The sequence below is a fragment of the Dermochelys coriacea genome, chromosome 1 (genome assembly GCF_009764565.3).
Source record: "Dermochelys coriacea isolate rDerCor1 chromosome 1, rDerCor1.pri.v4, whole genome shotgun sequence".
NCBI classification, from domain to species: Eukaryota; Metazoa; Chordata; order Testudines; family Dermochelyidae; genus Dermochelys; species Dermochelys coriacea.
The window spans coordinates 115,599,038-115,612,348 of record NC_050068.2 but is presented as its reverse complement, the minus strand read 5'-3'; the positions used below and the strand labels follow the sequence as shown (position 1 = coordinate 115,612,348).

At 38.1% G+C, this 13,311-nt stretch overlaps 1 long non-coding RNA gene across 1 annotated transcript in view; it reads left to right on the top strand.

Annotated features, from left to right (window-relative positions):
* Nucleotides 1-13,070, top strand: part of LOC119843495 — a 178,105-nt gene extending 165,035 nt beyond the window's left edge. Inside the window, exon 6 of the long non-coding RNA XR_006280675.1 lies at nt 11,572-13,070. This is a non-coding gene — a long non-coding RNA (uncharacterized LOC119843495). The remainder of the gene's footprint in view (nt 1-11,571) is intronic.
* Nucleotides 13,071-13,311: the final 241 nt, after the last annotated feature.

Sequence of the window (13,311 nt, the reverse complement as noted above, 5' to 3'; positions counted from 1 at the left end):
AATCAAGAGAAAAGGATGTTGCAGTAGTCGAGATGTAAGATTTACCTGTGTGGATGGATAGGAAAGGCCTTGTCTTAGACACGTTACACACGAGAATCATCAATATTAGATTTTGCCTGGTCAGGGCCGGATTTCCTATTACTCACCGTAGGTATGTGCCTAGGGTACTGGCGTTCTAGGGGCACTTAAAAAGTGCCACTTAAGTTTAAAGTGGGTAAAAAGTTTCATTTTTTACAGAAAACACAAAGGTCAGCGGTCAGCAGTTGAAGATGCTGTGGCTAGGGGTGCCTAAGATGTAAATCCGGCCCTGAGCCTGGTGGGAGGATCTTGACAGAGGTCTGAGTCAAAGATGATGCCCAGGCTACAGGCCTGAGTGAAAAGCAGGATGGTGGTGTTGTCCACAGTGGTCCAGAAAAGGGGAAGAGGAAGGAATTGTGCCTGGGTGGGAGGGAGATTAAGAGTTCTGTTTAGGCCATGTTCAATTTAAATCGATGGCTAGACATCCATGAGAAGAAGTCAGAGAGGCAGGCTGAGATTTTAGTTTGGACAGAAGGAGACAGGTCTGGAATAGAGCTGTGAGTTGTCAGCATAGAATTGATAGATGAATTTGTGTTTGCTAATGAGATTCCCCAGAGGTAAAGTGCAGAGGGAGAAAAGAAGGGAATCTAGGACAGAGCCCTGTGGAATCTTTCTCCCCTCAAAAAAGTTGGAGGGGGGATGTGGAGGATCCTCCAAACAACCTGCTGAAGGAGATTTTAGATGGTAGAAGGAACACTAACAGAGGCCTGAGTCATGGAAGCCAAGAGAGGACAAGATATCAAGAAGAGCACAGTTGATAATGTAAAAGGTGACTGACAGATCAAGGCGGATGAGGATGAAGACTGGTTCTGAGATTTGTTGAGAAAGAGGTCATTGGAGACTTTAGTAGGAGTCGTTTCAGTAGGGTGAAAGAGGCAGAAGTCAGATTGTAAAGGGTTTAAGATGGAATTAGAGGAGAGGAACTCCAGACAGCAGCTGTAGACAGTACATACAGTGCATTTAGAGATGAAAGGGAGAAAGAAGATGAGGTGGTAGTTGGAAAGGTAAGTGGGATCAAGGATGCTTTTTTTTCTCAAAATGGAAGAGACTAAAGTATCTTTGTATTGTGAGGTGAAACAGCCAGAGGAGAGTCAAAGGAGAGGGTAAGGGAAAGGATGAGATTGGGTACAAGGGAGATCAGGAGATGTGATAGGATGTTAATGTTGTTGTATGCAATTAGGATCTAGGCATGTGAAATACTGAATCTTTACTGTGAGCTGCTGGACATATTCTGCTCCTTCTGAATTCAACGGGATGTTGTCAGTACTTTGTGAGCCTGGCTCCTTAAACAGCTGCCACATCCCAGTTCAGAAGGGGCTACATTTCAATGTTTGATTGAATGATTCCTACACATAGGAAATGTCAAACGTATGGTTTATCCAAGCCCCATGGCTGATTCAGATTATGTAGCATGCAAACTTTCATTTTAAGACTAGGTTTCTAGCCCATTATGGTTGAAAAGAAAATATTTTGAATTGGAACTGATGTAGTCATCTATTAAACAGCATGAACCAAAGGCTGAGTGAGGTATGAACTGATTTCATTTATTTCAATAGGGTGTTGACTTTGAAACCTAGTGATGGACCTTTAAAGGACAGATTTAAGGTAGGTATGCTCTTGTGCCTAATTTTACACATGCAATTGTTCAGATAAATCAACTTATAAATAAACAAAGGGCAGAAATAATGGTAATCCTAAAAGTGTCTTGCATCATATTTTCTATACTGAGTGATTTTGAATGGAACAGCAAAATTACTAACTAAACCTTTAGTTACTATAAAAGAGTCATATTCTACCCTTGATCTATGTGCAAACCATCCACTCTCATCAGTGGAGTATATTGAGGATTTATGGCAGCAAGAATTAATACAGGAAAGTCCTAGGACAGTGTTATGCAAGAGCCTGGAGATCAGACTAGATTATCACAATGGCCTTTAAAATCCATGAATCTACGAATATGGACTGAGTGTAGTAAATGGCTCTAGCTTTGAAGAGTTGGCTAACAGAGAACAATTAAAAATGCAATTTGTCTCTCTCCACAGAATAAGTTTGGCACCATGGCATACAGCATTCTTCTGCTGTACGAAAATGAGATTCATTATTGTTGTGAGAAGTCACAACTCCCTTCTCCTCTTCCCCCCACCCTAGCCCCACCAAGTTTCAACCCAAGTTGGAAATCTCAGTTCAGAGGGAAAATTTTAAAGAATGCTAATGCTTTAGTTCAGCATGTGAAACTAATAAGTCTGAGCTACTAAACACAAAGTGTGCCATTGCCTATGACACTTTTTAGTACAATTACAGGATTCCTTTGTGGATGTACCATGGCATAATGATATAATAAGAAAAATTTGATATTTCACTGGCAATCAAGTTAGCTGTGCTGCTAAATAGTTTTCTAATTTAATATGTAAATACAGGTAGCAAAAGGGTGCAATCAGAAATTTATACAGGCATGCATTTCCCACCCCATCATAAATGGACCTAAAATACACCATGGATAGTTCAGGTCCCTTTGGTGAGAGGGTGGGGTGATTTGCTTCCCACTGGTTTCACATCACCTGGAATATTTCTATAGCCAACATATCAGAGGAGGGTACAGTTACATATAAGACCACTTTTGTATTAAAGTGTGTTCATGTTAATGATGGAAATTATAGCAACAGAAGAAAATGAAAGTTGCAAACCAAAAGAAATAAAACAACTTGTTATTTACAATAAACAACAGGGGATTTTTGTAGGACTGAAGCAATCAAAAGAATCTGGCATCACAAAGCAAATATGAACAAAAATAATAATAATACTTAGAATTCAGACTTTTCATTTATTGAATTGTCTCTGTACAAGAGCTGTACAGAATAACACAATATATACTAATGCTCTGAAATTACTCATGTAATAACCTAGTTGTAAAGAAATATAGTTTCTGTGCAGAATGGAGAACTGTTATTTTGTTGGTTCTTACACTTCTCACTCAAATATCTATTGTGTGCAGTTTTCTTCTCTGTCCAAAAAGTATTCCTCATGTTGTTTTTAAGAGTGTAGGAGTGCATGTAATGATTAACTGGAAGAAATAACTGTTCAATAATGCATCACCATGTGTGGACTTAAACTGGATCAAAATCTTTATTTCTGCTGTTTTTCAGTTCCCTTTCCTGTGATTTTTATGGAATACTTCACAATCAGAAATGTGATTTCTTCCATGTTCACATCTGATGCATCTGTTAGACTCAAAAGAGTGAATTTAACTTCTTTTCAAGCCTTAATCATAGGTTGCAGAAATTCAGTAATCACTGTCAGATTACGGATTCCTCCTTTTTCTATATTTGCAAATCCCTAACAAACCTTATTCCACAGTTTGCCCAAGCTAAGTCACCATTTCAGCTGTGCATAGGTCAGGACAATATTCAGCCTCACACCCACAGCAAAAGAAATGTTCTCAACTTTTGCCAGTGATATTTGTAAATTGAAAAATGAAAACAAAAATTGCAATGCAGGTGCACATATGACTCCTGCTGTGGACTGGAGCACTGTTTGTAGTATTCCATTAATCTCTCCTTCATCTCTTCACTTTTAAGTGCATTGACTTTGTTCTGCATTTTCCCCCTGGTTTCTGCACATGCCATTTCTGCACATGCCATTTCTGGTGGGACTCTTTAAGACAGAAAAGGCAAAGACTTTCACCTTTCTGCAGTTTTATCATGTGGGTTAGTTCTCAAATTCATGATTTCTTTTAAGCATTTTGATGTTTATATTAAATGAATCAAAATTTAAAGGCTTGGAGTAGTTAATGTCAATTTTAATTAAGCTAAAGAAATTAAATTCTATAGACAAATGCTTTCGCTGCTAAATAAGTGCTTTCTCCAGTGTTCAGAATGATCCTCAATATTTAAGTGGTAAAGTAATAAGGCAGAATTCTCTTTTGCACTAAAGCATCTTTACACCATTCTACCAGTGGAAAGGAGCCTTAAAGTGTGCATTTATATTTATATTTACCTGCCAGAGCGGTGTGAAAGCAGAGCAAATGATAATTGCGCCCACATAGTTAACAGAAGTTAAATGACAGTAAGAACTAGAGCTGAGCAAATATTATGTAAAGTGATGCCCTAGGGTAGGTTGTTAGAATCAGGGATTGAACTCCAGACCTCTGGATGCTTTTACTGCATGAACTAAAAGACCCAGATGTAGCACTTCTAAACCTGTTTGTAATCAGGCCACTAGAAGGGGACAGAGAGACACATCATGTAAAGGTGGATTATAAAGCTGATCAGAAAATGCAGATTAGTTTCAGAGTAGCAGCCCTGTTAGTCTGTATTCGCAAAAAGAAAAGGAGTACTTGTGGCACCTTAGAAACTAACAAATTTATTAGAGCATAAGCTTTCGTGAGCTACAGCTCACTTCATACTCCTTTTCTTTTTGCAGATTAGTTGAAAGTGAAATGTTTTGTGAAGACATGTTGCCTTTAATGAAAATTCATTTAAAAATGAAAAACTGAAAGAAAAAAAAGTGAAATCTTCCCCTGCAATCTTTTTGGTCAAATTATATTATATACTATATAACTATAAACTGTAACATAAAATGAAAGAAATCCAGATCAGAACAAGACATTCAATTTTGTAGAAATAAAAGGTTTTCAACCTGATTTAAAAGATTTTCAGCATATCAGTTTGTGAGAAATTTCTAAAAATTTTGTTTGCATTCCATTCTGGAACGGAAGAAATTTCAACATTGTAAAACTCCTCCCAAAAATGAAAAATATGCACACCTTTGGTAGCTTACACTGACAATAAATGTTCACAAATATTTTAATAAATTAGAAGCAAATTTTCATTTTGCTGTATTTTCAATATTGTACTGAATTTTGTGTTCAGTTTCCTTGAAGTCATACCAGTGACATTTTGTTTGTACACATGTACCTAAAAAACAAATTTTCACCTTGTAGCAGAAATTCATTGATGAAAATCCTTTTTGCACAGAAGTGATACTGTAACAGCCCTTTAAGAGATTCATTTGTGGGGTTAGTGAAGGATGGTGAGTGTCAATTCAGAGCAAGGTGAAAAAAGATACTAGTTGGAGGCAGAGGAAAAGAGAAAAGGGAGGAAGAGGAAATTGAAGAAGGAAAGGAGAAGTGGACCTACTCACCATCTATTTGGGCCCATTTCACAGAGATAGTAGGGGAACAAGACCCCTGGAGCCTGCAGAAGGCAGCTGAGCTGAGGTCCCTTTGCTATTAACATGGGCACCTGTGCATTTTGAGCTCACCTGTGGGCTCATCACAAGGATGAGCTGGAGCACTTGACAGAGAAAAGTTCATCACTTTGTTAACAGGTGCAGCATCCATCATAAAAGGAATTGCCACTAGGGCCCAACCCAAAGGATCTTGTATGTGCAGAGCATGAAATACTGCTCTTCTACTTCATAGACCTCAGGGGTTGCTCTTTCATCCCTAGCTTGGCTGTAGAAGAGAAGAGCCCCTTGAAGGGTGAGAAGGAATTTATTGGGAGGTTGACTGCCTTTTTCACTTGAATGATAGAGGTGTAGGCCATTCTCTCCATGACCATGTCACCATTCTCTTCCATCAGTATCCCTCTCTGACCCTTTAGGGATTTTCCCAGACCTGGAAATTGCCTTGCCCTGTAGACAACCATCATCCCATTGACCAGTTACTGAGAGATAAAAATATATATGGCAAATACAGCTCAAAAGCAATCCATAGGCTAAAATTTGTCTGCTGCATAAAACAGTTGCCAATAATTTTATATAAAGAACACATTTGTGAAACTCAAAGTTTGTCTGAACAATTTTGAACAGCAAAGAGAAAGAAATTAATTGATTAAAAGATGGGGTACAAAGGGTAGGAATAAATGATTAGTTTTCACAGTGGAGAGAGGTAAATAGTGGGATCTCCCAATGATCTGTTCTGGCATAGTGCTATGCAACATATCCATAAATGATATGGAAAAGGAGATGGAAAATCAGGTGGCAAAGTTTTCAGACTATACAAAATTACTCAAGATAGTTAAGTTCAAAGATGACTGCAAAGAATTACAAAGGAATCTCACAAAACTGGGTTACTGGGCAACAAAATGGCAGATGAAATTCAGTGTTTATAAGTGCAAAGTAATGCACATTGGAAAACATAACCCCAGCTATACATACAAAATGATGAGGTCTAAATTAGCTGTTACCACTCAAGAAAAAGATTTTGGAATCATCTTGGATAGTTCTCTGAAAACATCTGCTCAATGTAAAGTGGCAATCAAAAAAGTGTACAGAATGTTAGTAACAATTAGGAAAGGGATAGATAATAAGACAGAAAATATCATAATGCTACTTTATAAAGCTAAGGTATGCCCACACCTTGTATACTATGTGCAGTTCTGTTCAACCCCATCTCAAAAAATATATAATAGAATTGGAAAAAGTACAGAGAAACACAAGAATGATGAGGGGTATGGAACAATTTCCATATGAGGAGAGTTTAAAAAGAGTCAGACTGTTCAGCTTAGACTCATAGACTTTAAGGCCAGAAGGGACCATCATGATCATCTAGTCTGACCTCCTGCACATCACAGGCCACAGGACCTTGCCCACCCACTCCTGTAATAGACCCATAACCTCTGGCTAAGTTACTGAAGTTCTAAAATCAAGATTTAAAGCCATGACGTTAAAGAGAATCCACCATTTACTCTAGTTTAAACTAGCAAGTGACCCATAACCATGCTGCAGAGGAAGGTGAACAACCCCCAATGTCTCTGCCAATCTGACCTGGGAGGAAATTTCTTCCCAACCCCAAATATGGTGATCAGTTGAACCTTGAGCATGTCAGCAAGACCCACTAGCAAGACATCTGGGAAAGAATTCTCTGTAGTAACTCAAAGCCCTCTCTGATCTAGTGTCCTATCAACCGCCAATGGAGATATTTGCTACTAGCAGTCACAAATGGGCCACATGCCACTGCAGGCAATCTCATCATACCATCCTCTCCATAAACTTATCAAGCTCAGTCTTGAAGCCAGTTAGGTTTTTTTTGCCCCCACTGCTCCCCTTCAAAGACTGTTCCAGAACTTCACTCCTCTGATGGTTAGAAATCTTCATCTAATTTCAAGCCTAAACTTATTGATGGCCAGTTTATATCCATTTCTTCGTGTGTTAACATTGGCACTTAACTTAATAACTCCTTTCCCTCCCTGGAATGTATCCCATTGATGTATTTACAGAGAGCAATCATATCTCCCTTCAGCCTTTGTTTGGTTCAGCTAAACAAGCCAAGCTCCTTGAGTCTCCTCTCATAAAGTAGGTTTCCCATTCCTCTGATCATCTTAGTAGCCCTTCCCTACCCCTGTTCCAGTTTAAATACATATTTCTTAAACATGGGAGACCACAACTGCACACAATATTCCAGATGAGGTCTCACCAGTGCTTTGTGTAATGCCAATAACACTTCCTGGTCTCTACCGGAAATACTTAGCCTGATGCATCCAAAAATTGCATTAGCCTTTTTCATGTTTGCATCACACTAAAAGCTCATAGTCATCCTTTGGTCAACCAATATACACCCAGGTTTTTTCCCTCCTTTGTCACTTCCAACTGATATGTCCCCAGCTTATAGCAAAAATTCTTGTTGTTAGTCCCTAAATGCATGACTCTGCAGTATTAAATTTCATTCCATTTATATTACTCCAGTTTTCAAGGTCAGCCAGGTCATCCTCCTCCATACTGGCAATACCTCCCAACTTTGTATCATCCACAGATTTCATTAGCATGCTCCCACTTTTTGTGACAAGGTCATGAATGAAAATGTAAAATAAGATTGGCCCCAAGACCGACCCTTGAGGAACTTCACTAGTAACCTCCCTCCAGCCTGACAGTTCACCTTTCATTATGACCTGTTGTAGTCTCCTCTAACCAGTTCCTTATCCACCTTTTGGTTCTCATGTTAATCCCCATCTTCTCCAATTTAACTAATAATGTCTCATGTGCAACTGTACCAAATGCCTTTCTGAGATCCAGGTAAAACAGATCTACTGCATTTCCTTTGTCTAAAAAAATAATTTATATTCTCAAAGAAAGAGCTCAGGTTGGTCTGGCACAATCTGATCTTTTGTAAAACCATGGTGTATTTTATTCAGTTACCATTTACCTCTATGTCCTCAACTACTTTCTCTTTCAAAATTTGTTCCAAGACCTTGCATATAATTGATGTCAAACTAACAGGCCTGTAATTTCCTGGATTTTTTCCCTTACTTAAAAATAGGTATTATATTCACAATTCTCCAATCATAGGGTATGACTCCCAAATTTATTGACTCATTAAAAATCCTTGCTGTGGGAGTTACAATTTCATGTGCTAGTTTCTTTAATACTCTTGTATGGAGACTATCTGGGCCCCCCAATTTGGTGCCATTAAGCTATTTGCATTTGACTTCCACCTCAGGTGTGGTAATTTTTACTTCCCTTATCCTCTTTTCTGTTAACCACCCTGCCACTACACCTCCTTTATTAAACACTGAGGGGAAGTATTAATTTAGGTGTTGGGCCATGCCTAGATTGTCTTTACTCTCCACCCCATCCTGAGTAGTTAGTGGTCCCATTTCTTCTTTCCTTGTTTTCTTTTTATTTATTTGGCTATAGAACTTTTTACTTTTGGTTTTAATTTCCTTTGCAATGTCCAGCTTGGCTTGGCTTTTGGTAGTTTTCACTTTTTCCCTACACTTTCTGAACTCCAAGAGGTAGCTTTCCTTGCTGATCTTTCTCATCTTCTATTCCTTGTAGACTTTCTGCTTTCTCTTAATAACATGTTTAAGATGTTTGTTCATCCAGTTTGGCGGCAGCTCATCCCTATGAATTTTTTCCCCTTGTTTGCGATGCAGAAAAGAGACGACTAAGGACGGATAGGATAGAGGTTGATAAAATCATGGTTTGGAAACAGTGAATAAGGAAGTGTTATTTACCCATTCACATACCATAAGAACCAAGTCACCCAATTAAATTAATAGGCAGAAGGTATAAAACAAATAGAGAAAATACTTCACGCAATGTGCCATCAACCTGTGAAACTTGTTGTCAGAGGATGTTGTGAAGGCCAAAAGTATAACTGGGTTCAAAAATAATTAGATAAGTTCATGAAGAATAGGTCCATCAATGGCAATTAACCAAGATGGTCAGGGACGAAACCCCATGATCTGTGTGTCTCTGAACCTCTGACTGCTAGAAGCTGGGACTGGATGACGGAATGAATCATTCAATAATTGTCCTATTTTGTTCATTGCCTCTGAAACATCTGACACTGGCCACTGTCGGAAGACAGGATATTGGGCTAGATGGACCAGTATGGTCATTATTATGTCCTTACGTATAAGTTATTTGCTATGACTAATTCACCCAATTCTTTTAAGAACCATTAAAGTTCCACAATGTGCATTTTATTTTATTCTAAGATAGGTGAATAATTCATAATGAATCATTTAAAATGATAAAAGGGGGGAGAATTCACACAACACACACAAAGAAAAGGAGTACTTGTGGCACCTTAGCTACTAACAAATTTATTAGAGCATAAGCTTTCGTGAGCTACAGCTCACTTTATCGGATGCATGTAGCTCACAAAAGCTTGTGCTCTAATAAATTTGTTAGTCTCTAAGGTGCCACAAGTACTCCTTCTCTTTTTACGGATATAGACTAACACGGCTGATACTCTGAAACACAACACATAATTAGACTGGGGAACTCATTGCTCAAATAGATCGAGTCCAAAATCTCATTCAAATAAGAATTCAAATAAGAGTTTAGAGATTTATGTGTATGATGATAAAATCCCTAGTTGCATTAAGTAGGATTAAAAAAGAGGAATGGGGGTAATAAAGCCCCATGCTTCACAATATAAGCCACTCATTGGCTGTCTGGAATTAGGAAGAAGAATTTAGGGTCAGATGATTCCATAACTGTCCATTGCAGGGTTTATTGTGCTGCCTTCTGAAGCATCTAATCCTGGTCATTGTCTGAGACAAGATCCTAGAATAAATGGACCCATAAATCTATTCCTATGTTCCCAAAAGCCGCATGATTCCTCTGTACAAGGTGATATCCAAAATGTTGAATAAACTTGTGTGGACCTTCATGTGAAGCCTGTTACATGTACTAGATTGTTTTGACTTTTCAGTGAGCAGTGGTTTAAAAACTGTTTGTTTCCTGTGTCTTAAATAGGCTGGTTTGATGTCAGAAGTAGATTTTTATCTATCTTGCTGGTGTAAAAAAATATGTGACAATAACATCACTGTTCAGAATTGAACATGAAAACGATGGAAAACTGGACAGGAAGAAACTAGTGAGAGGGGAATGAACATCCAAAGGTTCAGAGAGGTTCAGCATCCTGCAGCAGCAGGACTATTGCCTCTGTGGTTTTTCTCCAGACTTTATTCAGAGGCCCAGTGGGAACATACACATACGATTTTTACAAACTGTAGTAATAAAAGGGTTTTGTTCAGAAGGTAGTTGTGCCAGGTTAAACCTGTCTCTCGTGAAGTGAAACACTTAGTACCGAATCCTGCAGCCCTAACTCAGTCTTGAGTACAATGCAAGTAAAGAATTGTAGTCTAGACTGTAAGACCAAGCAAGGACTGCATAGCTCTATGAAGGATATTTACTAACTGAAAAGTGTATGGGTTAGATTTATCCTTGTATGATTGTATGATTTTAAATGCAACACTATGTCCAGAATTATTGCTTTTTAATTTTTATTGTTCAAGGTGGTTTTTGCTCTTTTTTGGCACAAAACACCTTACAGGAAAATGCCCCTGTAAGAAAATAATGCCTCCTGCATTTGGGAAAATTCACCGGACAATATAGAATATTCAATTGCACGCTCTCTGAATGCATATTTATTTTCCCAAGTTTACAAAACTGTCAGATAATATTAAAATGTTCCTACTTCTCATTGTCCATCCTCAGTACAATTTTTTTTCCTGTTGCTCCTTCTGTTTCTCTTAAATTCTGTCTCTCATCATGTTCCTTGTCATCTCATAATCATGTCATTTCATAATGTTCCTTAGTCTACATTAGAACTAATCTTGAGCCAAAAGTTCAAATTTAGGTCCAAAGTTCCCCAAAGCTCAGGAGTGTTTGTTGGATTCTTGTTCATTCCATTATAGAGATATGGACCAGGTGCAACATTAAGGCTGGTGGAAGATTTCTCAACTAAAAAATTTTCCTGTTTAAAATGCGGTTTTACGAACAATGAAATCTCACAGGTTTCAAAATCTCTCATGGGAGGTTTCAGAACAAATGAAAAATTTCTCTTAGTTTTTAAATTAAATTTTGTTTGTTTTTTTCAAACTGAAAATTGGGAATTTTTTTTTCCATTTCTCCTCCATTTTTCCTTTTGAAGCCTCTCATCTCAGAGGATGAATTATGACTAGATTTTTTTCACTTATTCCTGTTTCTTTTTTTCCTTTTCCCATTCTGTCATTTTTCAAAACTTCCTCAACTTTGGAAAAGTGATAAAGTTGCAAGAAATATGCTACTAAAAGGAGAGAAGGTATTGTAGGAACCAGCATAAGCCAGGACCTCACCAGTTGTCGAGACGGTGTGAAACTTTGGGATGTTTCCAGATTTATCAATGTTGCTGGACATGCAGATAGAGACTGCATACCTTACTTCTTGGATAATGGGCCTGGCCACAATGATGCATGATTTGATCAGCATAAGGCTGGATTATTTCACTTCTCTCTTTCCAGAGTTGACCCTGAAAGCCATCCAGAAACTGTGATAGGTTCAATAAACAGCAACTTGCCTACTGAGTGGAGTGTCAAATTACTATCACACAAAAACTACACGCTCTGCATTAGCAGCACATCCAGTTCTGGTTAAATTTCAAGGTCCTGGTCTTTTTGTGAGTTGAAAGTCAATTTAGGCCTGCCTATCTAAAGGACTGCCTCTCTCACTATTCAGGCATCTCCTGCTATGGCAACTGTGTTCATCAGGGATGTTAACACTAGAGTCAGTCACACTTTTTCTGACAAATTGTTTTTCCATCAGAAAATGCTGATTCATCAAAACCCAAATTTTTCACAGAAATGTATCAGTTTCAGTGCAGATTTCACATAACCAGGATGGAAGCAGAAGACCTAGGTTCAAGTTCCTCCTCAAACTCAGGCAGAGTAGGAGCTTTAACCTGTTTCTCCCACACAAAAGGAGCATACCCTTGGCCACTGGGTTACTGGCTATTCTGGGATAGAGGGCTGTGTTCACCCTCTCCTGCTCTGTTTTTTTGGCAAAAAAATTCAAAAGGTCTCAGTTTCATTCCACTGCAGAACAAAAACAAATGTCAAAACCTCAATTTTTTTCACAAAATGGCTTTTTTGTTTTTTGGCCAGCCCTAGATAAGATCAATAGAACCAGGTTTTAATTTTCTGAAGCTAGAGCCAGGGCAGTCTCATCTAAATGCCCTCACCTCTGGAACTCACAGCTACACACTCAGTCCAAGTCTTCCCTTATGATGAGATGAAAGACCACCTCTTGCAGTGAGCTTCCCGCTAAACCAGCAAATTGGGCCCAGCTGTGAATAGCATTCTCCTGAATGACTAGATTAAATTGGCAAAGCTTCTGCAGAGTTTTGTTCCTCCTGGTGTAAATTATTGTCACATCAAAACATATGTTAACTGATGCCCAGATACTACGGTAATGGGTGCTTCAGAAAAGATTGTATAATAAAAATGAACAGTGTAAGGAAATGTACATATGTAAAGGGAAACTTCTGCTTATATTCTGTATATACCAGTACATAAGTTACTATAAAGCAAACAAAAGAATGGACTATGCTGTAAGGTATTTCTTTGCAAAAAAATTTTCTCTGAATTTATTCACAAAAGCTGCATCAATAAACCTAATTCCTTGCCTCTGTATGCATATTGTTAAATGTGTCAGATATCAGTTTAGGACCATAAAAAGAGTTTGCTAGTGAGCCTGCTAGAGTATGCTTTCTTGTATCATGTACTGGTATCTAGCATTCAAGAAAAGGTGCAAGTATGGTAAAGCTGTAAAACGTTGCTGAAAAGTAATTACACAGTATCTTTAAATTAACGCGTGCTGTTTCTGAAAATGGATATATCATCATTCAAGGTATACTGTAAGCTTCTTGAAACAAATGTATCATGAAAATATATGTTGTAAGCTTACATGCAAATGCATTCTTTCATTTGTATTCATATTTAATCACAAGTCCATTATTTGAGACTC